This window comes from Rhinoderma darwinii, chromosome 3, assembly GCF_050947455.1.
Source record: "Rhinoderma darwinii isolate aRhiDar2 chromosome 3, aRhiDar2.hap1, whole genome shotgun sequence".
In the NCBI taxonomy this organism is placed as follows: domain Eukaryota; kingdom Metazoa; phylum Chordata; class Amphibia; order Anura; family Rhinodermatidae; genus Rhinoderma; species Rhinoderma darwinii.
The window spans coordinates 262,051,202-262,079,118 of record NC_134689.1 but is presented as its reverse complement, the minus strand read 5'-3'; the positions used below and the strand labels follow the sequence as shown (position 1 = coordinate 262,079,118).

At 38.1% G+C, this 27,917-nt stretch overlaps 11 non-coding genes across 11 annotated transcripts; all 11 read right to left on the bottom strand.

Moving 5' to 3' along the window:
- Nucleotides 1-5,469: 5,469 nt before the first annotated feature.
- On the bottom strand, nt 5,470-5,543 carry TRNAI-AAU (transfer RNA isoleucine (anticodon AAU)). The gene has a single exon. It is a non-coding gene; the product is annotated as a tRNA-Ile (tRNA).
- Nucleotides 5,544-6,373: 830 nt separating this feature from the next.
- TRNAI-AAU (transfer RNA isoleucine (anticodon AAU)) lies at nt 6,374-6,447 on the bottom strand. Its single transcript has one exon. It is a non-coding gene; the product is annotated as a tRNA-Ile (tRNA).
- Nucleotides 6,448-7,277: 830 nt separating this feature from the next.
- Nucleotides 7,278-7,351, bottom strand: TRNAI-AAU (transfer RNA isoleucine (anticodon AAU)). Its single transcript has one exon. It is a non-coding gene; the product is annotated as a tRNA-Ile (tRNA).
- Nucleotides 7,352-8,192: 841 nt separating this feature from the next.
- Nucleotides 8,193-8,266, bottom strand: TRNAI-AAU (transfer RNA isoleucine (anticodon AAU)). Its single transcript has one exon. It is a non-coding gene; the product is annotated as a tRNA-Ile (tRNA).
- An 830-nt stretch (nt 8,267-9,096) lies between these two features.
- TRNAI-AAU (transfer RNA isoleucine (anticodon AAU)) lies at nt 9,097-9,170 on the bottom strand. Its single transcript has one exon. It is a non-coding gene; the product is annotated as a tRNA-Ile (tRNA).
- Nucleotides 9,171-9,994: 824 nt separating this feature from the next.
- On the bottom strand, nt 9,995-10,068 carry TRNAI-AAU (transfer RNA isoleucine (anticodon AAU)). Its single transcript has one exon. It is a non-coding gene; the product is annotated as a tRNA-Ile (tRNA).
- Nucleotides 10,069-17,844: 7,776 nt separating this feature from the next.
- Nucleotides 17,845-17,918, bottom strand: TRNAI-AAU (transfer RNA isoleucine (anticodon AAU)). Its single transcript has one exon. It is a non-coding gene; the product is annotated as a tRNA-Ile (tRNA).
- An 824-nt stretch (nt 17,919-18,742) lies between these two features.
- TRNAI-AAU (transfer RNA isoleucine (anticodon AAU)) lies at nt 18,743-18,816 on the bottom strand. The gene has a single exon. It is a non-coding gene; the product is annotated as a tRNA-Ile (tRNA).
- Nucleotides 18,817-22,595: 3,779 nt separating this feature from the next.
- Nucleotides 22,596-22,669, bottom strand: TRNAI-AAU (transfer RNA isoleucine (anticodon AAU)). The gene has a single exon. It is a non-coding gene; the product is annotated as a tRNA-Ile (tRNA).
- Nucleotides 22,670-23,489: 820 nt separating this feature from the next.
- Nucleotides 23,490-23,563, bottom strand: TRNAI-AAU (transfer RNA isoleucine (anticodon AAU)). The gene has a single exon. It is a non-coding gene; the product is annotated as a tRNA-Ile (tRNA).
- A 3,524-nt stretch (nt 23,564-27,087) lies between these two features.
- TRNAI-AAU (transfer RNA isoleucine (anticodon AAU)) lies at nt 27,088-27,161 on the bottom strand. Its single transcript has one exon. It is a non-coding gene; the product is annotated as a tRNA-Ile (tRNA).
- Nucleotides 27,162-27,917: the final 756 nt, after the last annotated feature.

The window sequence follows — 27,917 nt, the reverse complement described above, 5'->3', positions numbered from 1 at the left end:
AAAAGGTGATCAAAAAGTCGCATGTACCCCAAAATGGTACCAATAATAACTACAGCTCGTCCCGCAACAAACCAGCCCTCATACCGCTACGTCTATGAAAAATAAAATTAGTTAAGGCTCCAATAAGTCAGGAAATAAAAAAATATGCAGTTGTGCCCGAGGGGAACATTTCTTCAGTTTCAAGAGGCGATTTATCAAGGACCTAAAATTAGGGAACCAGGAAGGGGAGAGCCCAAACATATCCGCTGGAAGAGAGGGTGCCCGTATTATACCAGGATAATACTTTCCCAGCAAAATTCCCCAAACTACAAAGGCGCGGAGTGTGGACCAAAAGGGGGATAAGAAATGACACCATTTATCAGTGCGACACCGGCCTGTGCAGAAAGGATTGCTTCACAGCGTAACACACATCTATGGATTATTTTTATTTTTTTATACCACCTGACTATGCCCCTTATATACTCCGCCCCGCTTACATGTACCCCCACATTATAAAACGCCAGCAATACTCAAACAAATATAGTACCAAGCAAAATCCGCTCTCCAAAAGCCAAATGGTGCTCCTTCGGCCCTGAACCCTGCAGCGTCCCCAAACAGCAGTTTCCTTCAACATATATGGCATCGTCATACCCGGGAGAACCCTTTTAACAATTTTTGGGGTGTGTGTCTCCAGCGTCATAAGCTGGGCATGACATATTTGCCACTGAATGGCATATCTAGGGAAAAAAATCCCATTTTTACTCTGCAACATTGAGCGCACACTAATTTCTACAAAACACCTGCAGGGTTAAAATGCTTACTACACCCCTTGGTAAATGCATTGAGGGGTGTAGTTTCCAAAATGGGGTCACTTCTGGGGGGTTTCCACTGTTTTGGGCCCACAGGTGCCCAGAAACCAATCCAGCAACATCTGCACTCCAAATGGCGGTCCTTCCCATCTGAGCCCTGCGGTTTGCCCAAACAGCAGTTTATGACCACATATGGGGTATTGCCGTACTCGGGAGAAATAGCTTTACAAATGTTGGGTTCTTTTTTTCCTTTATTTGTTGAGAAAATGAAAAAATTTGCGCTAAAGCTACGTCTTATTGAAGAAAAAGGACTGTTTTTATTTTCACTGCCTAATTCTAATAAATTCTATGAAACATCTGTGGGGTCAAAATGCTCACTACACCCCTAGATGAATTCCTCAAGAGGTGTAGTTTCCTAAATGGAGTCCCTTTTTGGGCGTTTTCATTGTTTTGTCCCCTCAGGGGCTTTGCAAATGTGACCTGGCCTCCGCAAATCATTCCTGCTAAATGTGATCTCAAATAGCCAAATAGTGCTCTTTCCCTTCTAAGCCCTGCCGTGTGTCCAAACAGCCGTTTATTACCACATGTGGGGTATTGTTTTACTCGGAAGAAATTGCTTTACAAATTTTACGGTGCTTTTTCTCCTTTAGTCCTTCTGGAAATGAGAAAAAATTAGCTAAACCTACATTTTCTTTGAAAAAATGTAGATTATTATTTTCAGGGCCTACTTCCAATAATTTCTGCAAAAAAACTGTGGTGTCAAATCGCTCACTATACCCCTAGATAATTTCCTCAATGGGTGTAGTTTACAAAATGGGGTCACTTGTGGGGGGTTTCCACTGTTTTATCCCCTCAGGGGCTTTGTAAATGTGACGTGGCCTCCGCAAACCATTCCTGCTAAATTTGAGTTCCAAAAGCCAAATGGCGCTCTTTCCCTTCTCAGCCTCGCCGTGTGTCCAAACAGCCGTTTATTACCACATGTGGGGTATTGTTTTACTCGGGAGAAATTTCTTTACAAATTTTATGGTGCTTTTTCTCCTTTAGTCCTTGTGGAAATGAAAAAAAATTAGCTAAACCTACATTTTATTTGAAAAAATGTAGATTTTCATTTTCACAGCCTACTTGCAAAAATTATTGCAAAAAACCTGTGGGGTCAAAATGCTCACTATACCCCTAGATAATTTCCTCAAGGGGTATAGTTTCCAAAATGGGGTCACTTGTTTGGGGTTTCCACTGTTTTGTCACCTCAGGGGCTTTGTAAATGTGACATGGCCTCCGCAAACCATTCCTGCTAAATGTGAACTCCAAAAGCCAAATAGCGCTCTTTCCCTTCTCAGCCACGCCGTGTCTCCAAACAACCGTTTATTACCACATGTGAGGTATTGTTTTACTCGGGAGAAATTGCTTTACAAATGTTGCAGTGCTTTTTCTCCTTTAGTTCTTGTGGAAATGAGAAAAAAAATCGCTAAACCTACATTTTCTTTGAAGAAATGTTGATTTTAATTTTCACGGCCTACTTCCAATAATTTCTGTAAAAAACCTGTGCGGTCAAAATGCTCACTACACCCCTAGATAATTTCCTTGAGGTGTCTAGTTTCCCAGATGGGGTCACTTTTGGTTGATTTTGACTGTTTTGGCACCGCAAGAGCCCTTCAAACCTGACATGGTGCCTAAAATATATTCTAACAAAAATAAGGCCCCAAAATCCACTAGGTGCTCCTTTGCTTCGGAGGCCGGTGCTTCAGTCCAGTAGCACGCTACGGCCACATGTGGGATATTTCCTAAAACTGCAGAAACTGGGCAACAAATATTGAGTTGCATTTCTCTGGTAAAACCTTCTGTTTTATAAAAAAAATTGTATTAAAAATGTATTTCTGCAGAAAAATATGAAATTTGTAAATTTCACCTCTACTTTGCTTTAATTCCTGTGAAATGTGTAAAGGGTTAAGACATTTTCTAAATGCTGTTTTGAATACTTTGAGGGGTGAAGTTTTTAAAATGGGGTGACTTTTTTGGGGTTTCTAATTTATAAGGCCCTCAAAACCACTTCACAACTGAACTGGCCCCTGTAAAAATAGCCTTTTGAAATTTTCTTGAAAATGTGAGAAATTGCTGCTAAAGTTCTAAGCCTTGTGAGGTCATAGAAAAATAAAAGGATGTTCAAAAAACGATGCCAATCTAAAGTAGACATATGGGGGATGTTAATTAGCAGCAATTTTGTGTGGTATAACTGCCTGTCTTACAAGCAGATACATTTAAATTGAGAAAAATGCTAATTTTTGCAATTTTTCGCTAATTTTTGGTGTTTTTCACAATTAAATACTGAACATATCGAGCAAATTTTGCCAGTAACATAAAGTCCAATGTGTCACGAGAAAACAATCTCAGAATCGCTTGGATAGGTGAAAGCATTCCGGAGTTATTACCACATAAAGTGACACATGTCAGATTTGAAAAATGAGGCTCTGTCAGGAAGGTCAAAAGTGGCTAAAGAGGGAAGGGGTTAAAGGACCTCATCACAGACGGGGATTCTTTACTGTAAGAGCAGTTCGACGATTGAACTCTCTGCCACATTGAAAAGTGTTTTTTTGAAAAATATAAAATGTCATCATATTTGTACCAGATTCTGGAGATGGAACTTTGATCCAGGAATTTATTCTGATAGCCATATTTGGAGTAAGGGAGGAATTTTTCCCCTAATGAGAAAATTGGCATGCACTCCTAGGCAGTTTTTGCCTTCCTCTGAATCAACACGGCAGGTTTATAAGTTGAATTTGATGGACCTTGTTTCAATATTATCAACTATTCAACTCTGTAACAAGCATGTACCTTGTGTGCTAACAAAAGTGAGCTTCCATGGCCCGTACGGCGATCAAACCCGCGACCTTGGCATTATTAGCACCACGCTCTAACAAACTGAGCTAACCAGCCACTTTTATACCAAAGATTCACGTCACGTCAGTAGAAAATACATGCAAACGTGTATTCATATTGATATCCTATTAACCTGAATAATAAAATAAACTTGCAATTTTTACTACTCAAAAAGCATTGGACAAATTGCTTTTGTGTTTTCCATTCCACCCCACAAAGAGGAGTTTTCTTTCAGTACATTATATGGTACATTAAATGCTGCCATTAAAAACAAGAACTTGTCTCGCTAAAAACAAGCCCTTATATGACTATGAGGACGGAAAAATAATAAAGTTATGACTATCGGAATACAAAGAGGCAAAATCAAGATATTATTTTTGTCCTTAAGGTTGAAATTGAACCTCTAAGATGATTTCATGCAACAAACTCTGCATTTCTATAAATCACCGGTTAGACCATACATGGAATATTGTGTACAGTTTTAAGCACCTGTGTATGAGAAGGACATTGCTGAACTAGAATGCGTGCAAAGAAGGGAAAGCAAGGTAATTAAAGGACCTCATCACAGACGGGGATTCTTTACTGTAAGAGCAGTTCGACGATTGAACTCTCTGCCACATTGAAAAGTGTTTTTTTGAAAAATATAAAATGTCATCATATTTGTACCAGATTCTGGAGATGGAACTTTGATCCAGGAATTTATTCTAATAGCCATATTTGGAGTAAGGGAGGAATTTTTCCCCTAATGACAACATTGGAATGCACTCCAAGACAGTTTTTGCCTTCCTCTGGATCAACACGGCAGGTTTATAGGTTGAATTTGATGGACCTTTTTTCAATATTATCAACTATTCAACTCTGTAACAAGCATGTAACAAGCATGTAACAAAAGTGAGCTTCCATGGCCCGTACGGGGATCGAACCCATGACCTTGGTGTTATTAGCACCACGCTCTAACCAACTGAGCTAACCGGCCACTTTTACACCAAAGATTCACGTCACGTCAGTAGAAAATACATGCAAACGTGTATTCATATTGATATCCTATTAACCTGAATAATAAAATAAACTTGCAATTTTTACTACTCAAAAAGCATTGGACAAATTGCTTTTGTGTTTTCCATTCCACCCCACAAAGAGTTTTCTTTAAGTACATTATATGGTACATTAAATGCTGCCATTAAAAACAAGAACTTGTCTCGCTAAAAACAAGCCCTTATATGACTATGAGGACGGAAAAATAATAAAGTTATGACTATCGGAATAAAAAGAGGCAAAATCAAGATATTATTTTTGTCCTTAAGGTTGAAATTGGACCTCTAAGATGATTTCATGCAACAAACTCTGCATTTCTATAAATCACCGGTTAGACCATACATGGAATATTGTGTACAGTTTTGAGCACCTGTGTATGAGAAAGACATTGCTGAACTAGAATGCGTGCAAAGAAGGGAAAGCAAGGTAATTAAAGGACCTCATCACAGACGGGGATTCTTTACTGTAAGAGCAGTTCGACGATTGAACTCTCTGCCACATTGAAAAGTGTTTTTTTGAAAAATATAAAATGTCATCATATTTGTACCAGATTCTGGAGATGGAACTTTGATCCAGGAATTTATTCTAATAGCCATATTTGGAGTAAGGGAGGAATTTTTCCCCTAATGACAACATTGGAATGCACTCCAAGACAGTTTTTGCCTTCCTCTGGATCAACACGGCAGGTTTATAGGTTGAATTTGATGGACCTTTTTTCAATATTATCAACTATTCAACTCTGTAACAAGCATGTAACAAAAGTGAGCTTCCATGGCCCGTACGGGGATCGAACCCGTGACCTTGGCGTTATTAGCACCACGCTCTAACCAACTGAGCTAACAGGCCACTTTTACACCAAAGATTCACGTCACGTCAGTAGAAAATACATGCAAACGTGTATTCATATTGATATCCTATTAACTTGAATAATAAAATAAACTTGCAATTTTTACTACTCAAAAAGCATTGGACAAATTGCTTTTGTGTTTTCCATTCCACCCCACAAAGAGTTTTCTTCAGTACATTATATGGTACATTAAATGCTGCCATTAAAAACAAGAACTTGTCTCGCTAAAAACAAGCCCTTATATGACTATGAGGACGGAAAAATAATAAAGTTATGACTATCGGAATACAAAGAGGCAAAATCAAGATATTATTTTTGTCCTTAAGGTTGAAATTGAACCTCTAAGATGATTTCATGCAACAAACTCTGCATTTCTATAAATCACCGGTTAGACCATACATGGAATATTGTGTACAGTTTTGAGCACCTGTGTATGAGAAGGACATTGCTGAACTAGAATGCGTGCAAAGAAGGGAAAGCAAGGTAATTAAAGGACCTCATCACAGACGGGGATTCTTTACTGTAAGAGCAGTTCGACGATTGAACTCTCTGCCACATTGAAAAGTGTTTTTTTGAAAAATATAAAATGTCATCATATTTGTACCAGATTCTGGAGATGGAACTTTGATCCAGGAATTTATTCTAATAGCCATATTTGGAGTAAGGGAGGAATTTTTCCCCTAATGACAACATTGGAATGCACTCCAAGACAGTTTTTGCCTTCCTCTGGATCAACACGGCAGGTTTATAGGTTGAATTTGATAGACCTTTTTTCAATATTATCAACTATTCAACTCTGTAACAAGCATGTAACAAAAGTGAGCTTCCATGGCCCGTACGGGGATCGAACCCGTGACCTTGGCGTTATTAGCACCACGCTCTAACCAACTGAGCTAACCGGCCACTTTTACACCAAAGATTCACGTCACGTCAGTAGAAAATACATGCAAACGTGTATTCATATTGATATCCTATTAACCTGAATAATAAAATAAACTTGCAATTTTTACTACTCAAAAAGCATTGGACAAATTGCTTTTGTGTTTTCCATTCCACCCCACAAAGAGTTTTCTTCAGTACATTATATGGTACATTAAATGCTGCCATTAAAAACAAGAACTTGTCTCGCTAAAAACAAGCCCTTATATGACTATGAGGACGGAAAAATAATAAAGTTATGACTATCGGAATACAAAGAGGCAAAATCAAGATATTATTTTTGTCCTTAAGGTTGAAATTGAACCTCTAAGATGATTTCATGCAACAAACTCTGCATTTCTATAAATCACCGGTTAGACCATACATGGAATATTGTGTACAGTTTTGAGCACCTGTGTATGAGAAGGACATTGCTGAACTAGAATGCGTGCAAAGAAGGGAAAGCAAGGTAATTAAAGGACCTCATCACAGACGGGGATTCTTTACTGTAAGAGCAGTTCGACGATTGAACTCTCTGCCACATTGAAAAGTGTTTTTTTGAAAAATATAAAATGTCATCATATTTGTACCAGATTCTGGAGATGGAACTTTGATCCAGGAATTTATTCTAATAGCCATATTTGGAGTAAGGGAGGAATTTTTCCCCTAATGACAACATTGGAATGCACTCCAAGACAGTTTTTGCCTTCCTCTGGATCAACACGGCAGGTTTATAGGTTGAATTTGATGGACCTTTTTTCAATATTATCAACTATTCAACTCTGTAACAAGCATGTAACAAAAGTGAGCTTCCATGGCCCGTACGGGGATCGAACCCGTGACCTTGGCGTTATTAGCACCACGCTCTAACCAACTGAGCTAACAGGCCACTTTTACACCAAAGATTCACGTCACGTCAGTAGAAAATACATGCAAACGTGTATTCATATTGATATCCTATTAACTTGAATAATAAAATAAACTTGCAATTTTTACTACTCAAAAAGCATTGGACAAATTGCTTTTGTGTTTTCCATTCCACCCCACAAAGAGTTTTCTTCAGTACATTATATGGTACATTAAATGCTGCCATTAAAAACAAGAACTTGTCTCGCTAAAAACAAGCCCTTATATGACTATGAGGACGGAAAAATAATAAAGTTATGACTATCGGAATACAAAGAGGCAAAATCAAGATATTATTTTTGTCCTTAAGGTTGAAATTGAACCTCTAAGATGATTTCATGCAACAAACTCTGCATTTCTATAAATCACCGGTTAGACCATACATGGAATATTGTGTACAGTTTTGAGCACCTGTGTATGAGAAGGACATTGCTGAACTAGAATGCGTGCAAAGAAGGGAAAGCAAGGTAATTAAAGGACCTCATCACAGACGGGGATTCTTTACTGTAAGAGCAGTTCGACGATTGAACTCTCTGCCACATTGAAAAGTGTTTTTTTGAAAAATATAAAATGTCATCATATTTGTACCAGATTCTGGAGATGGAACTTTGATCCAGGAATTTATTCTAATAGCCATATTTGGAGTAAGGGAGGAATTTTTCCCCTAATGACAACATTGGAATGCACTCCAAGACAGTTTTTGCCTTCCTCTGGATCAACACGGCAGGTTTATAGGTTGAATTTGATAGACCTTTTTTCAATATTATCAACTATTCAACTCTGTAACAAGCATGTAACAAGCATGTAACAAAAGTGAGCTTCCATGGCCCGTACGGGGATCGAACCCGTGACCTTGGCGTTATTAGCACCACGCTCTAACCAACTGAGCTAACCGGCCACTTTTACACCAAAGATTCACGTCACGTCAGTAGAAAATACATGCAAACGTGTATTCATATTGATATCCTATTAACCTGAATAATAAAATAAACTTGCAATTTTTACTACTCAAAAAGCATTGGACAAATTGCTTTTGTGTTTTCCATTCCACCCCACAAAGAGTTTTCTTCAGTACATTATATGGTACATTAAATGCTGCCATTAAAAACAAGAACTTGTCTCGCTAAAAACAAGCCCTTATATGACTATGAGGACGGAAAAATAATAAAGTTATGACTATCGGAATACAAAGAGGCAAAATCAAGATATTATTTTTGTCCTTAAGGTTGAAATTGAACCTCTAAGATGATTTCATGCAACAAACTCTGCATTTCTATAAATCACCGGTTAGACCATACATGGAATATTGTGTACAGTTTTAAGCACCTCTGTATGAGAAGGACATTGCTGAACTAGAATGCGTGCAAAGAAGGGAAAGCAAGGTAATTAAAGGACCTCATCACAGACGGGGATTCTTTACTGTAAGAGCAGTTCGACGATTGAACTCTCTGCCACATTGAAAAGTGTTTTTTTGAAAAATATAAAATGTCATCATATTTGTACCAGATTCTGGAGATGGAACTTTGATCCAGGAATTTATTCTAATAGCCATATTTGGAGTAAGGGAGGAATTTTTCCCCTAATGACAACATTGGAATGCACTCCAAGACAGTTTTTGCCTTCCTCTGGATCAACACGGCAGGTTTATAGGTTGAATTTGATGGACCTTTTTTCAATATTATCAACTATTCAACTCTGTAACAAGCATGTAACAAAAGTGAGCTTCCATGGCCCGTACGGGGATCGAACCCATGACCTTGGCGTTATTAGCACCACGCTCTAACCAACTGAGCTAACCGGCCACTTTTACACCAAAGATTCACGTCACGTCAGTAGAAAATACATGCAAACGTGTATTCATATTGATATCCTATTAACCTGAATAATAAAATAAACTTGCAATTTTTACTACTCAAAAAGCATTGGACAAATTGCTTTTGTGTTTTCCATTCCACCCCACAAAGAGTTTTCTTTCAGTACATTATATGGTACATTAAATGCTGCCATTAAAAACAAGAACTTGTCTCGCTAAAAACAAGCCCTTATATGACTATGAGGACGGAAAAATAATAAAGTTATGACTATCGGAATACAAAGAGGCAAAATCAAGATATTATTTTTGTCCTTAAGGTTGAAATTGGACCTCTAAGATGATTTCATGCAACAAACTCTGCATTTCTATAAATCACCGGTTAGACCATACATGGAATATTGTGTACAGTTTTGAGCACCTGTGTATGAGAAGGACATTGCTGAACTAGAATGCGTGCAAAGAAGGGAAAGCAAGGTAATTAAAGGACCTCATCACAGACGGGGATTCTTTACTGTAAGAGCAGTTCAACGATTGAACTCTCTGCCACTTTGAAAAGTGTTTTTTTGAAAAATATAATCATATTTGTACCAGATTCTGGAGATGGAACTTTGATCCAGGAATTTATTCTAATAGCCATATTTGGAGTAAGGGAGGAATTTTTCCCCTAATGACAACATTGGAATGCACTCCAAGACAGTTTTTGCCTTCCTCTGGATCAACACGGCAGGTTTATAGGTTGAATTTGATGGACCTTTTTTCAATATTATCAACTATTCAACTCTGTAACAAGCATGTAACAAAAGTGAGCTTCCATGGCCCGTACGGGGATCGAACCCGTGACCTTGGCGTTATTAGCACCACGCTCTAACCAACTGAGCTAACCGGCCACTTTTACACCAAAGATTCACGTCACGTCAGTAGAAAATACATGCAAACGTGTATTCATATTGATATCCTATTAACCTGAATAATAAAATAAACTTGCAATTTTTACTACTCAAAAAGCATTGGACAAATTGCTTTTGTGTTTTCCATTCCACCCCACAAAGAGTTTTCTTTCAGTACATTATATGGTACATTAAATGCTGCCATTAAAAACAAGAACTTGTCTCGCTAAAAACAAGCCCTTATATGACTATGAGGACGGAAAAATAATAAAGTTATGACTATCGGAATACAAAGAGGCAAAATCAAGATATTATTTTTGTCCTTAAGGTTGAAATTGAACCTCTAAGATGATTTCATGCAACAAACTCTGCATTTCTATAAATCACCGGTTACACCATACATGGAATATTGTGTACAGTTTTGAGCACCTGTGTATGAGAAGGACATTGCTGAACTAGAATGCGTGCAAAGAAGGGAAAGCAAGGTAATTAAAGGACCTCATCACAGACGGGGATTCTTTACTGTAAGAGCAGTTCGACGATTGAACTCTCTGCCACATTGAAAAGTGTTTTTTTGAAAAATATAAAATTTCATCATATTTGTACCAGATTCTGGAGATGGAACTTTGATCCAGGAATTTATTCTAATAGCCATATTTGGAGTAAGGGAGGAATTTTTCCCCTAATGACAACATTGGAATGCACTCCAAGACAGTTTTTGCCTTCCTCTGGATCAACACGGCAGGTTTATATGTTGAATTTGATGGACCTTTTTTCAATATTATCAACTATTCAACTCTGTAACAAGCATGTAACAAAAGTGAGCTTCCATGGCCCATACGGGGATCGAACCCATGACCTTGGCGTTATTAGCCCCACGCTCTAACCAACTGAGCTAACCGGCCACTTTTACACCAAAGATTCACGTCACGTCAGTAGAAAATACATGCAAACGTGTATTCATATTGATATCCTATTAACCTGAATAATAAAATAAACTTGCAATTTTTACTACTCAAAAAGCATTGGACAAATTGCTTTTGTGTTTTCCATTCCACCCCACAAAGAGTTTTCTTTCAGTACATTATATGGTACATTAAATGCTGCCATTAAAAACAAGAACTTGTCTCGCTAAAAACAAGCCCTTATATGACTATGAGGACGGAAAAATAATAAAGTTATGACTATCGGAATACAAAGAGGCAAAATCAAGATATTATTTTTGTCCTTAAGGTTGAAATTGAACCTCTAAGATGATTTCATGCAACAAACTCTGCATTTCTATAAATCACCGGTTACACCATACATGGAATATTGTGTACAGTTTTGAGCACCTGTGTATGAGAAGGACATTGCTGAACTAGAATGCGTGCAAAGAAGGGAAAGCAAGGTAATTAAAGGACCTCATCACAGACGGGGATTCTTTACTGTAAGAGCAGTTCGACGATTGAACTCTCTGCCACATTGAAAAGTGTTTTTTTGAAAAATATAAAATTTCATCATATTTGTACCAGATTCTGGAGATGGAACTTTGATCCAGGAATTTATTCTAATAGCCATATTTGGAGTAAGGGAGGAATTTTTCCCCTAATGACAACATTGGAATGCACTCCAAGACAGTTTTTGCCTTCCTCTGGATCAACACGGCAGGTTTATATGTTGAATTTGATGGACCTTTTTTCAATATTATCAACTATTCAACTCTGTAACAAGCATGTAACAAAAGTGAGCTTCCATGGCCCATACGGGGATCGAACCCATGACCTTGGCGTTATTAGCCCCACGCTCTAACCAACTGAGCTAACCGGCCACTTTTACACCAAAGATTCACGTCACGTCAGTAGAAAATACATGCAAACGTGTATTCATATTGATATCCTATTAACCTGAATAATAAAATAAACTTGCAATTTTTACTACTCAAAAAGCATTGGACAAATTGCTTTTGTGTTTTCCATTCCACCCACAAAGAGTTTTCTTTCAGTACATTATATGGTACATTAAATGCTGCCATTAAAAACAAGAACTTGTCTCGCTAAAAACAAGCCCTTATATGACTATGAGGACGGAAAAATAATAAAGTTATGACTATCGGAATACAAAGAGGCAAAATCAAGATATTATTTTTGTCCTTAAGGTTGAAATTGGACCTCTAAGATGATTTCATGCAACAAACTCTGCATTTCTATAAATCACCGGTTACACCATACATGGAATATTGTGTACAGTTTTGAGCACCTGTGTATGAGAAGGACATTGCTGAACTAGAATGCGTGCAAAGAAGGGAAAGCAAGGTAATTAAAGGACCTCATCACAGACGGGGATTCTTTACTGTAAGAGCAGTTCGACGATTGAACTCTCTGCCACATTGAAAAGTGTTTTTTTGAAAAATATAAAATTTCATCATATTTGTACCAGATTCTGGAGATGGAACTTTGATCCAGGAATTTATTCTAATAGCCATATTTGGAGTAAGGGAGGAATTTTTCCCCTAATGACAACATTGGAATGCACTCCAAGACAGTTTTTGCCTTCCTCTGGATCAACACGGCAGGTTTATATGTTGAATTTGATGGACCTTTTTTCAATATTATCAACTATTCAACTCTGTAACAAGCATGTAACAAAAGTGAGCTTCCATGGCCCATACGGGGATCGAACCCATGACCTTGGCGTTATTAGCCCCACGCTCTAACCAACTGAGCTAACCGGCCACTTTTACACCAAAGATTCACGTCACGTCAGTAGAAAATACATGCAAACGTGTATTCATATTGATATCCTATTAACCTGAATAATAAAATAAACTTGCAATTTTTACTACTCAAAAAGCATTGGACAAATTGCTTTTGTGTTTTCCATTCCACCCACAAAGAGTTTTCTTTCAGTACATTATATGGTACATTAAATGCTGCCATTAAAAACAAGAACTTGTCTCGCTAAAAACAAGCCCTTATATGACTATGAGGACGGAAAAATAATAAAGTTATGACTATCGGAATACAAAGAGGCAAAATCAAGATATTATTTTTGTCCTTAAGGTTGAAATTGGACCTCTAAGATGATTTCATGCAACAAACTCTGCATTTCTATAAATCACCGGTTAGATCATACATGGAATATTGTGTACAGTTTTGAGCACCTGTGTATGAGAAGGACATTGCTGAACTAGAATGCGTGCAAAGAAGGGAAAGCAAGGTAATTAAAGGACCTCATCACAGACGGGGATTCTTTACTGTAAGAGCAGTTCGACGATTGAACTCTCTGCCACATTGAAAAGTGTTTTTTTGAAAAATATAAAATGTCATCATATTTGTACCAGATTCTGGAGATGGAACTTTGATCCAGGAATTTATTCTAATAGCCATATTTGAAGTAAGGGAGGACTTTTTCCCCTAATGACAACATTGGAATGCACTCCAAGACAGTTTTTGCCTTCCTCTGGATCAACACGGCAGGTTTATAGGTTGAATTTGATGGACCTTTTTTCAATATTATCAACTATTCAACTCTGTAACAAGCATGTAACAAAAGTAAGCTTCTATGGCCCATACGGGGATCGAACCCATGACCTTGGCATTATTAGCCCCACGCTCTAACCAACTGAGCTAACCGGCCACTTTTACACCAAAGATTCACGTCACGTCAGTAGAAAATACATGCAAACGTGTATTCATATTGATATCCTATTAACCTGAATAATAAAATAAACTTGCAATTTTTACTACTCAAAAAGCATTGGACAAATTGCTTTTGTGTTTTCCATTCCACCCCACAAAGAGTTTTCTTCAGTACATTATATGGTACATTAAATGCTGCCATTAAAAACAAGAACTTGTCTCGCTAAAAACAAGCCCTTATATGACTATGAGGACGTAAAAATAATAAAGTTATGACTATCGGAATACAAAGAGGCAAAATCAAGATATTATTTTTGTCCTTAAGGTTGAAATTGGACCTCTAAGATGATTTCATGCAACAAACTCTGCATTTCTATAAATCACCGGTTAGACCATACATGGAATATTGTCTACAGTTTTGAGCACCTGTGTATGAGAAGGACATTGCTGAACTAGAATGCGTGCAAAGAAGGGAAAGCAAGGTAATTAAAGGACCTCATCACAGACGGGGATTCTTTACTGTAAGGGCATGACCACACATGGCGGAATTCCTCCGCAACTGTCCGCATCCATGCCGCACAGAATCTGCGTTGCAGATTCTGCTGCGGATCTGCACAAAATGTGCAGTACATTGATGCGGACTAGCTGCTGCGGACTGCGGGAAAAGTGCTTCCCTTCTCCCTATCAGTGCAGGATAGAGAGAAGGGACAGCACTTTCCCTAGTGAAAGTAAACGACTTTCATACTTACCGGCCGTTGTCTTGGTGACGCGTCCCTCTTTCGGCATCCAGCCCGACCTCCCTGGATGACGCGCCAGTCCATGTGACCGCTGCAGCCTGTGCTTGGCCTGTGATTGGCTGCAGCCGTCACTTACACTGAATCGTCATCCTGGGAGGCCGGACTGGAGACAGACCCAGGGAGTTCTCGGTAAGTATGAACTTATATATTTTTTTACAGATACATGTATATTGAGATCGGTAGTCACTGTCCCGGGTGCAGAAACAGTTACTGCCGATCGCTTAACTCTTTCAGCACCCTGGACAGTGACTATTTACTGACGTCTCCTAGCAACGCTCCCGTCATTACGGGAGCCCCATTGACTTCCTCAGTCTGGCTGTAGACCTAGAAATACATAGGTCCAGCCAGAATGAAGAAATGTCAAGTTAAAAAAGCAAGACGCATCCGCAGCACACATGACATGTGCATGACAGCTGCGGACTTCATTGCGGAACTTTGAATCTCCATTGAAGTCAATGGAGAAATTCCGCCATGAGTCCGCCACTGCTCCGCAACAGACAGAGCATGCTGCGGACACCAAATTCCGCTCCGCAGCCTATGCTCCGCAGCGGAATTGTACGCCTCGTGTAAACGAACACTGCTAAATTAAAGTGAAAGTCAATGGAGAAACGGCTCCGCTGCGGATTAACGCTGCGGAGTGTCCGCAGCGGAATTTAAGTGAAATTCCGCCATGTGTGAACCCGCCCTAAGAGCAGTTCGACGATTGAACTCTCTGCCACATTGAAAAGTGTTTTTTTGAAAAATATAAAATTTCATCATATTTGTACCAGATTCTGGAGATGGAACTTTGATCCAGGAATTTATTCTAATAGCCATATTTGGAGTAAGGGAGGAATTTTTCCCCTAATGACAACATTGGAATGCACTCCAAGACAGTTTTTGCCTTCCTCTGGATCAACACGGCCACATTGAAAAGTGTTTTTTTGAAAAATATAAAATGTCATCATATTTGTACCAGATTCTGGAGATGGAACTTTGATCCAGGAATTTATTCTAATAGCCATATTTGGAGTAAGGGAGGAATTTTTCCCCTAATGACAACATTGGAATGCACTCCAAGACAGTTTTTGCCTTCCTCTGGATCAACACTGCAGGTTTATAGGTTGAATTTGATGGACCTTTTTTCAATATTATCAACTATTCAACTCTGTAACAAGCATGTAACAAAAGTGAGCTTCCATGGCCCGTACGGGGATCGAACCCCTGACCTTGGCATTATTAGCACCACGCTCTAACCAACTGAGCTAACCACCCACTTTTACACCAAAGATTCACGTCACGTCAGTAGAAAATACATGCAAACGTGTATTCATATTGATATCCTATTAACCTGAATAATAAAATAAACTTGCAATTTTTACTACTCAAAAAGCATTGGACAAATTGCTTTTGTGTTTTCCATTCCACCCCACAAAGAGTTTTCTTTCAGTACATTATATGGTACATTAAATGCTGCCATTAAAAACAAGAACTTGTCTCGCTAAAAACAAGCCCTTATATGACTATGAGGACGGAAAAATAATAAAGTTATGACTATCGGAATACAAAGAGGCAAAATCAAGATATTATTTTTGTCCTTAAGGTTGAAATTGGACCTCTAAGATGATTTCATGCAACAAACTCTGCATTTCTATAAATCACCGGTTAGACCATACATGGAATATTGTGTACAGTTTTGAGCACCCGTGTATGAGAAGGACATTGCTGAACTAGAATGTGTGCAAAGAAGGGAAAGCAAGGTAATTAAAGGACCTCATCACAGACGGGGATTCTTTACTGTAAGAGCAGTTCGACGATTGAACTCTCTACCACATTGAAAAGTGTTTTTTTGAATAATATAAAATTTCATCATATTTGTACCAGATTCTGGAGATGGAACTTTGATCCAGGAATTTATTCTAATAGCCATATTTGGAGTAAGGGAGGACTTTTTCCCCTAATGACAACATTGGAATGCACTCCAAGACAGTTTTTGCCTTCCTCTGGATCAACACGGTAGGTTTATAGGTTGAATTTGATGGACCTTTTTTCAATAATATCAACTATTCAACTCTGTAACAAGCATGTAACAAGCATGTAACAAGCATGTAACAAAAGTGAGCTTCCATGGCCCGTACGATCGAACCCGTGACCTTGGCATTATTAGCACCACGCTCTAACCAACTGAGCTAACCAGCCACTTTTACACCAAAGATTCACGTCACGTCAGTAGAAAATACATGCAAACGTGTATTCATATTGATATCCTATTAACCTGAATAATAAAATAAACTTGCAATTTTTACTACTCAAAAAGCATTGGACAAATTGCTTTTGTGTTTTCCATTCCACCCCACAAAGAGTTTTCTTTCAGTACATTATATAGTACATTAAATGCTGCCATTAAAAACAAGAACTTGTCTCGCTAAAAACAAGCCCTTATATGACTATGAGGACGGAAAAATAATAAAGTTATGACTATCGGAATACAAAGAGGCAAAATCAAGATATTATTTTTGTCCTTAAGGTTGAAATTGGACCTCTAAGATGATTTCATGCAATAAACTCTGCATTTCTATAAATCACCGGTTAGACCATACATGGAATATTGTGTACAGTTTTGAGCACCTGTGTATGAGAAGGACATTGCTGAACTAGAATGCGTGCAAAGAAGGGAAAGCAAGGTAATTAAAGGACCTCATCACAGACGGGGATTCTTTACTGTAAGAGAAGTTCTACGATTGAACTCTCTGCCACATTGAAAAGTGTTTTTTTGAAAAATATAAAATTTAAAATATAAATAGGACGGAAAAATAATAAAGTTATGACTATCGGAATACAAAGAGGCAAAATCAAGATATTATTTTTGTCCTTAAGGTTGAAATTGGGCCTCTAAGATGATTTCATGCAACAAACTCTGCATTTCTATAAATCACCGGTTAGACCATACATGGAATATTGTGTACAGTTTTGAGCACCTGTGTATGAGAAGGACATTGCTGAACTAGAATGCGTGCAAAGAAGGGAAAGCAAGGTAATTAAAGGACCTCATCACAGACGGGGATTCTTTACTGTAAGAGCAGTTCAACGATTGAACTCTCTGCCACATGGAAAAGTGTTTTTTTGAAAAATATAAAATTTCATCATATTTGTACCAGATTCTGGAGATGGAACTTTGATCCAGGAATTTATTCTAATAGCCATATTTGGAGTAAGGGAGGAATTTTTCCCCTAATGACAACTTTGGAATGCACTCCAAGACAGTTTTTGCCTTCCTCTGGATCAACACGGCAGGTTTATAGGTTGAATTTGATGGACCTTTTTTCAATATTATCAACTATTCAACTCTGTAACAAGCATGTAACAAAAGTGAGCTTCCATGGCCCGTACGGGGATCGAACCCGTGACCTTGGCGTTATTAGCACCACGCTCTAACCAACTGAGCTAACCGGCCACTTTTACACCAAAGATTCACGTCACGTCAGTAGAAAATACATGCAAACGTGTATTCATATTGATATCCTATTAACCTGAATAATAAAATAAACTTGAAATTTTTACTACTCAAAAAGCATTGGACAAATTGCTTTTGTGTTTTCCATTCCACCCCACAAAGAGTTTTCTTTCAGTACATTATATGGTACATTAAATGCTGCCATTAAAAACAAGAACTTGTCTCGCTAAAAACAAGCCCTTATATGACTATGAGGACGGAAAAATAATAAAGTTATGACTATCGGAATACAAAGAGGCAAAATCAAGATATTATTTTTGTCCTTAAGGTTGAAATTGGACCTCTAAGATGATTTCATGCAACAAACTCTGCATTTCTGTAAATCACCGGTTAGACCATACATGGAATATTGTGTACAGTTTTGAGCACCTGTGTATGAGAAGGACATTGCTGAACTAGAATGCGTGCAAAGAAGGGAAAGCAAGGTAATTAAAGGACCTCATCACAGACGGGGATTCTTTACTGTAAGAGCAGTTCAACGATTGAACTCTCTGCCACTTTGAAAAGTGTTTTTTTGAAAAATATAATCATATTTGTACCAGATTCTGGAGATGGAACTTTGATCCAGGAATTTATTCTAATAGCCATATTTGGAGTAAGGGAGGAATTTTTCCCCTAATGACAACATTGGAATGCACTCCAAGACAGTTTTTGCCTTCCTCTGGATCAACACGGCAGGTTTATAGGTTGAATTTGATGGACCTTTTTTCAATATTATCAACTATTCAACTCTGTAACAAGCATGTAACAAAAGTGAGCTTCCATGGCCCGTACGGGGATCGAACCCGTGACCTTGGCATTATTAGCACCACGCTCTAACCAACTGAGCTAACCGGCCACTTTTACACCAAAGATTCACGTCACGTCAGTAGAAAATACATGCAAACGTGTATTCATATTGATATCCTATTAACCTGAATAATAAAATAAACTTGCAATTTTTACTACTCAAAAAGCATTGGACAAATTGCTTTTGTGTTTTCCATTCCACCCCACAAAGAGTTTTCTTTCAGTACATTATATGGTACATTAAATGCTGCCATTAAAAACAAGAACTTGTCTTGCTAAAAACAAGCCCTTATATGACTATGAGGACGGAAAAATAATAAAGTTATGACTATCGGAATACAAAGAGGCAAAATCAAGATATTATTTTTGTCCTTAAGGTTGAAATTGAACCTCTAAGATGATTTCATGCAACAAACTCTGCATTTCTATAAATCACCGGTTAGACCATACATGGAATATTGTCTACAGTTTTGAGCACCTGTGTATGAGAAGGACATTGCTGAACTAGAATGCGTGCAAAGAAGGGAAAGCAAGGTAATTAAAGGACCTCATCACAGACGGGGATTCTTTACTGTAAGGGCATGACCACACATGGCGGAATTCCTCCGCAACTGTCCGCATCCATGCCGCACAGAATCTGCGTTGCAGATTCTGCTGCGGATCTGCACAAAATGTGCAGTACATTGATGCGGACTAGCTGCTGCGGACTGCGGGAAAAGTGCTTCCCTTCTCCCTATCAGTGCAGGATAGAGAGAAGGGACAGCACTTTCCCTAGTGAAAGTAAACGACTTTCATACTTACCGGCCGTTGTCTTGGTGACGCGTCCCTCTTTCGGCATCCAGCCCGACCTCCCTGGATGACGCGCCAGTCCATGTGACCGCTGCAGCCTGTGCTTGGCCTGTGATTGGCTGCAGCCGTCACTTACACTGAATCGTCATCCTGGGAGGCCGGACTGGAGACAGACCCAGGGAGTTCTCGGTAAGTATGAACTTATATATTTTTTTACAGATACATGTATATTGAGATCGGTAGTCACTGTCCCGGGTGCAGAAACAGTTACTGCCGATCGCTTAACTCTTTCAGCACCCTGGACAGTGACTATTTACTGACGTCTCCTAGCAACGCTCCCGTCATTACGGGAGCCCCATTGACTTCCTCAGTCTGGCTGTAGACCTAGAAATACATAGGTCCAGCCAGAATGAAGAAATGTCAAGTTAAAAAAGCAAGACGCATCCGCAGCACACATGACATGTGCATGACAGCTGCGGACTTCATTGCGGAACTTTGAATCTCCATTGAAGTCAATGGAGAAATTCCGCCATGAGTCCGCCACTGCTCCGCAACAGACAGAGCATGCTGCGGACACCAAATTCCGCTCCGCAGCCTATGCTCCGCAGCGGAATTGTACGCCTCGTGTAAACGAACACTGCTAAATTAAAGTGAAAGTCAATGGAGAAACGGCTCCGCTGCGGATTAACGCTGCGGAGTGTCCGCAGCGGAATTTAAGTGAAATTCCGCCATGTGTGAACCCGCCCTAAGAGCAGTTCGACGATTGAACTCTCTGCCACATTGAAAAGTGTTTTTTTGAAAAATATAAAATTTCATCATATTTGTACCAGATTCTGGAGATGGAACTTTGATCCAGGAATTTATTCTAATAGCCATATTTGGAGTAAGGGAGGAATTTTTCCCCTAATGACAACATTGGAATGCACTCCAAGACAGTTTTTGCCTTCCTCTGGATCAACACGGCCACATTGAAAAGTGTTTTTTTGAAAAATATAAAATGTCATCATATTTGTACCAGATTCTGGAGATGGAACTTTGATCCAGGAATTTATTCTAATAGCCATATTTGGAGTAAGGGAGGAATTTTTCCCCTAATGACAACATTGGAATGCACTCCAAGACAGTTTTTGCCTTCCTCTGGATCAACACTGCAGGTTTATAGGTTGAATTTGATGGACCTTTTTTCAATATTATCAACTATTCAACTCTGTAACAAGCATGTAACAAAAGTGAGCTTCCATGGCCCGTACGGGGATCGAACCCCTGACCTTGGCATTATTAGCACCACGCTCTAACCAACTGAGCTAACCACCCACTTTTACACCAAAGATTCACGTCACGTCAGTAGAAAATACATGCAAACGTGTATTCATATTGATATCCTATTAACCTGAATAATAAAATAAACTTGCAATTTTTACTACTCAAAAAGCATTGGACAAATTGCTTTTGTGTTTTCCATTCCACCCCACAAAGAGTTTTCTTTCAGTACATTATAGGGTACATTAAATGCTGCCATTAAAAACAAGAACTTGTCTCGCTAAAAACAAGCCCTTATATGACTATGAGGACGGAAAAATAATAAAGTTATGACTATCGGAATACAAAGAGGCAAAATCAAGATATTATTTTTGTCCTTAAGGTTGAAATTGGACCTCTAAGATGATTTCATGCAACAAACTCTGCATTTCTATAAATCACCGGTTAGATCATACATGGAATATTGTGTACAGTTTTGAGCACCTGTGTATGAGAAGGACATTGCTGAACTAGAATGCGTGCAAAGAAGGGAAAGCAAGGTAATTAAAGGACCTCATCACAGACGGGGATTCTTTACTGTAAGAGCAGTTCGACGATTGAACTCTCTGCCACATTGAAAAGTGTTTTTTTGAAAAATATAAAATGTCATCATATTTGTACCAGATTCTGGAGATGGAACTTTGATCCAGGAATTTATTCTAATAGCCATATTTGAAGTAAGGGAGGACTTTTTCCCCTAATGACAACATTGGAATGCACTCCAAGACAGTTTTTGCCTTCCTCTGGATCAACACGGCAGGTTTATAGGTTGAATTTGATGGACCTTTTTTCAATAATATCAACTATTCAACTCTGTAACAAGCATGTAACAAAAGTGAGCTTACATGGCACGTACGGGGATCGAACCCGTGACCTTGGTGTTATTAGCACCACGCTCTAACCAACTGAGCTAACCGGCCACTTTAACACCAAAGATTCACGTCACGTCAGTAGAAAATACATGCAAACGTGTATTCATATTGATATCCTATTAACCTGAATAATAAAATAAACTTGCAATTTTTACTACTCAAAAAGCATTGGACAAATTGCTTTTGTGTTTTCCATTCCACCCCACAAAGAGTTTTCTTTCAGTACATTATATGGTACATTAAATGCTGCCATTAAAAACAAGAACTTGTCTCGCTAAAAACAAGCCCTTATATGACTATGAGGACGGAAAAATAATAAAGTTATGACTATCGGAATACAAAGAGGCAAAATGAAGATATTATTTTTGTCCTTAAGGTTGAAATTGGACCTCTAAGATGATTTCATGCAACAAACTCTGCATTTCTATAAATCACCGGTTAGACCATACATGGAATATTGTGTACAGTTTTAAGCACCTGTGTATGAGAAGGACATTGCTGAACTAGAATGCGTACAAAGAAGGGAAAGCAAGGTAATTAAAGGACCTCATCACAGACGGGGATTCTTTACTGTAAGAGAAGTTCGACGATTGAACTCTCTGCCACATTGAAAAGTGTTTTTTTGAAAAATATAAAATGTCATCATATTTGTACCAGATTCTGGAGATGGAACTTTGATCCAGGAATTTATTCTAATAGCCATATTTGGAGTAAGGGAGGAATTTTTCCCCTAATGACAATATTGGAATGCACTCCAAGACAGTTTTTGCCTTCCTCTGGATCAACACGGCAGGTTTATAGGTTGAATTTGATGGACCTTTTTTCAATATTATCAACTATTCAACTCTGTAACAAAAGTGAGCTTCCATGGCCCGTACGGGGATCGAACCCGTGACCTTGGCGTTATTAGCACCACGCTCTAACCAACTGAGCTAACCGGCCACTTTAACACCAAAGAGTCACGTCACATCAGTAGAAAATACTTGCAAACGTGTATTCATATTGATATCCTATTAACCTGAATAATAAAATAAACTTGCAATTTTTACTACTCAAAAAGCATTGGACAAATTGCTTTTGTGTTTTCCATTCCACCCCACAAAGAGTTTTCTTTCAGTACATTATATGGTACATTAAATGCTGCCATTAAAAACAAGAACTTGTCTCGCTAAAAACAAGCCCTTATATGACTATGAGGACGGAAAAATAATAAAGTTATGACTATCGGAATACAAAGAGGCAAAATGAAGATATTATTTTTGTCCTTAAGGTTGAAATTGGACCTCTAAGATGATTTCATGCAACAAACTCTGCATTTCTATAAATCACCGGTTAGACCATACATGGAATATTGTGTACAGTTTTAAGCACCTGTGTATGAGAAGGACATTGCTGAACTAGAATGCGTGCAAAGAAGGGAAAGCAAGGTAATTAAAGGACCTCATCACAGACGGGGATTCTTTACTGTAAGAGAAGTTCGACGATTGAACTCTCTGCCACATTGAAAAGTGTTTTTTTGAAAAATATAAAATGTCATCATATTTGTACCAGATTCTGGAGATGGAACTTTGATCCAGGAATTTATTCTAATAGCCATATTTGGAGTAAGGGAGGAATTTTTCCCCTAATGACAATATTGGAATGCACTCCAAGACAGTTTTTGCCTTCCTCTGGATCAACACGGCAGGTTTATAGGTTGAATTTGATGGACCTTTTTTCAATATTATCAACTATTCAACTCTGTAACAAAAGTGAGCTTCCATGGCCCGTACGGGGATCGAACCCATGACCTTGGCGTTATTAGCACCACGCTCTAACCAACTGAGCTAACCGGCCACTTTAACACCAAAGATTCACGTCACATCAGTAGAAAATACTTGCAAACGTGTATTCATATTGATATCCTATTAACCTGAATAATAAAATAAACTTGCAATTTTTACTACTCAAAAAGCATTGGACAAATTGCTTTTGTGTTTTCCATTCCACCCCACAAAGAGTTTTCTTTCAGTACATTATATGGTACATTAAATGCTGCCATTAAAAACAAGAACTTGTCTCGCTAAAAACAAGCCCTTATATGACTATGAGGACGGAAAAATAATAAAGTTATGACTATCGGAATACAAAGAGGCAAAATGAAGATATTATTTTTGTCCTTAAGGTTGAAATTGGACCTCTAAGATGATTTCATGCAACAAACTCTGCATTTCTATAAATCACCGGTTAGACCATACATGGAATATTGTGTACAGTTTTAAGCACCTGTGTATGAGAAGGACATTGCTGAACTAGAATGCGTGCAAAGAAGGGAAAGCAAGGTAATTAAAGGACCTCATCACAGACGGGGATTCTTTACTGTAAGAGAAGTTCGACGATTGAACTCTCTGCCACATTGAAAAGTGTTTTTTTGAAAAATATAAAACTTCATCATATTTGTACCAGATTCTGGAGATGGAACTTTGATCCAGGAATTTATTCTAATAGCCATATTTGGAGTAAGGGAGGAATTTTTCCCCTAATGACAACATTGGAATGCACTCCAAGACAGTTTTTGCCTTCCTCTGGATCAACACGGCAGGTTTACAGGTTGAATTTGATGGACCTTTTTTCAATATTATCAACTATTCAACTCTGTAACAAGCATGTAACAAAAGTGAGCTTCCATGGCCCGTACAGGGATCGAACCCGTGACCTTAGCGTTATTAGCACCACGCTCTAACCAACTGAGCTAACCGACCACTTTTACACCAAAGATTCACGTCACGTCAGTAGAAAATACATGCAAATGTGTATTCATATTGATATCCTATTAACCTGAATAATAAAATAAACTTGCAATTTTTACTACTCAAAAAGCATTGGACAAATTGCTTTTGTGTTTTCCATTCCACCCCACAAAGAGTTTTCTTTCAGTACATTATATGGTACATTAAATGCTGCCATTAAAAACAAGAACTTGTCTCGCTAAAAACAAGCCCTTATATGACTATGAGGACGGAAAAATAATAAAGTTATGACTATCGGAATACAAAGAGGCAAAATCAAGATATTATTTTTGTCCTTAAGGTTGAAATTGGACCTCTAAGATGATTTCATGCAACAAACTCTGCATTTCTATAAATCACCGGTTAGACCATACATGGAATATTGTGTACAGTTTTGAGCACCTGTGTATGAGAAGGACATTGCTGAACTAGAATGCGTGCAAAGAAGGGAAAGCAAGGTAATTAAAGGACCTCATCACAGACGGGGATTCTTTACTGTAAGAGCAGTTCGACGATTGAACTCTCTGCCACATTGAAAAGTGTTTTTTTGAAAAATATAAAATTTCATCATATTACTACCAGATTCTGGAGATGGAACTTTGATCCAGGAATTTATTCTAATAGCCATATTTGGAGTAAGGGAGGAATTTTTCCCCTAATGACAACTTTGGAATGCACTCCAAGACAGTTTTTGCCTTCCTCTGGATCAACACGGCAGGTTTATATGTTGAATTTGATGGACCTTTTTTCAATATTATCAACTATTCAACTCTGTAACAAGCATGTAACAAAAGTGAGCTTCCATGGCCCATACGGGGATCGAACCCGTGACCTTGGCAATATTAGCACCACGCTCTAACCAACTGAGCTAACCGGCCACTTTTACACCAAAGATTCACGTCACGTCAGTAGAAAATACATGCAAACGTGTATTCATATTGATATCCTATTAACCTGAATAATAAAATAAACTTGAAATTTTTACTACTCAAAAAGCATTGGACAAATTGCTTTTGTGTTTTCCATTCCACCCCACAAAGAGTTTTCTTTCAGTACATTATATGGTACATTAAATGCTGCCATTAAAAACAAGAACTTGTCTCGCTAAAAACAAGCCCTTATATGACTATGAGGACGGAAAAATAATAAAGTTATGACTATCGGAATACAAAGAGGCAAAATCAAGATATTATTTTTGTCCTTAAGGTTGAAATTGGACCTCTAAGATGATTTCATGCAACAAACTCTGCATTTCTATAAATCACCGGTTAGACCATACATGGAATATTGTGTACAGTTTTAAGCACCTGTGTATGAGAAGGACATTGCTGAACTAGAATGCGTGCAAAGAAGGGAAAGCAAGGTAATTAAAGGACCTCATCACAGACGGGGATTCTTTACTGTAAGAGCAGTTCGACGATTGAACTCTCTGCCACATTGAAAAGTGTTTTTTTGAAAAATATAAAATTTCATCATATTACTACCAGATTCTGGAGATGGAACTTTGATCCAGGAATTTATTCTAATAGCCATATTTGGAGTAAGGGAGGAATTTTTCCCCTAATGACAACATTGGAATGCACTCCAAGACAGTTTTTGCCTTCCTCTGGATCAACACGGCAGGTTTATAGGTTGAATTTGATGGACCTTTTTTCAATATTATCAACTATTCAACTCTGTAACAAAAGTGAGCTTACATTGCCCGTATGGGGATCGAACCCGTGACCTTGGCGTTATTAGCACCACGCTCTAACCAACTGAGCTAACCGGCCACTTTTACACCAGAGATTCACGTCACGTCAGTAGAAAATACATGCAAACGTGTATTCATATTGATATCCTATTAACCTGAATAATAAAATAAACTTGCAATTTTTACTACTCAAAAAGCATTGGACAAATTGCTTTTGTGTTTTCCATTCCACCCCACAAAGAGTTTTCTTCAGTACATTATATGGTACATTAAATGCTGCCATTAAAAACAAGAACTTGTCTCGCTAAAAACAAGCCCTTATATGACTATGAGGACGGAAAAATAATAAAGTTATGACTATCGGAATACAAAGAGGCAAAATCAAGATATTATTTTTGTCCTTAAGGTTGAAATTGGACCTCTAAGATGATTTCATGCAACAAACTCTGCATTTCTATAAATCACCGGTTAGACCATACATGGAATATTGTGTACAGTTTTAAGCACCTGTGTATGAGAAGGACATTGCTGAACTAGAATGCGTGCAAAGAAGGGAAAGCAAGGTAATTAAAGGACCTCATCACAGACGGGGATTCTTTACTGTAAGAGCAGTTCGACGATTGAACTCTCTGCCACATTGAAAAGTGTTTTTTTTGAAAAATATAAAATTTCATCATATTACTACCAGATTCTGGAGATGGAACTTTGATCCAGGAATTTATTCTAATAGCCATATTTGGAGTAAGGGAGGAATTTTTCCCCTAATGACAACTTTGGAATGCACTCCAAGACAGTTTTTGCCTTCCTCTGGATCAACACGGCAGGTTTATATGTTGAATTTGATGGACCTTTTTTCAATATTATCAACTATTCAAATCTGTAACAAAAGTGAGCTTCCATGGCCCATACGGGGATCGAACCCGTGACCTTGGTGTTATTAGCACCACGCTCTAACCAACTGAGCTAACCGGCCACTTTTACACCAAAGATTCACGTCACGTCAGTAGAAAATACATGCAAACGTGTATTCATATTGATATCCTATTAACCTGAATAATAAAATAAACTTGAAATTTTTACTACTCAAAAAGCATTGGACAAATTGCTTTTGTGTTTTCCATTCCACCCCACAAAGAGTTTTCTTTCAGTACATTATATGGTACATTAAATGCTGCCATTAAAAACAAGAACTTGTCTCGCTAAAAACAAGCCCTTATATGACTATGAGGACGGAAAAATAATAAAGTTATGACTATCAGAATACAAAGAGGCAAAATCAAGATATTATTTTTATCCTTAAGGTTGAAATTGAACCTCTAAGATGATTTCATGCAACAAACTCTGCATTTCTATAAATCACCGGTTAGACCATACATGGAATATTGTGTACAGTTTTAAGCACCTGTGTATGAGAAGGACATTGCTGAACTAGAATGCGTGCAAAGAAGGGAAAGCAAGGTAATTAAAGGACCTCATCACAGACGGGGATTCTTTACTGTAAGAGCAGTTCGACGATTGAACTCTCTGCCACATTGAAAAGTGTTTTTTTGAAAAATATAAAATTTCATCATATTTGTACCAGATTCTGGAGATGGAACTTTGATCCAGGAATTTATTCTAATAGCCATATTTGGAGTAAGGGAGGAATTTTTCCCCTAATGAGAAAATTGGAATGCACTCCAAGACAGTTTTTGCCTTCCTCTGGATCAACACGGCAGGTTTATAGGTT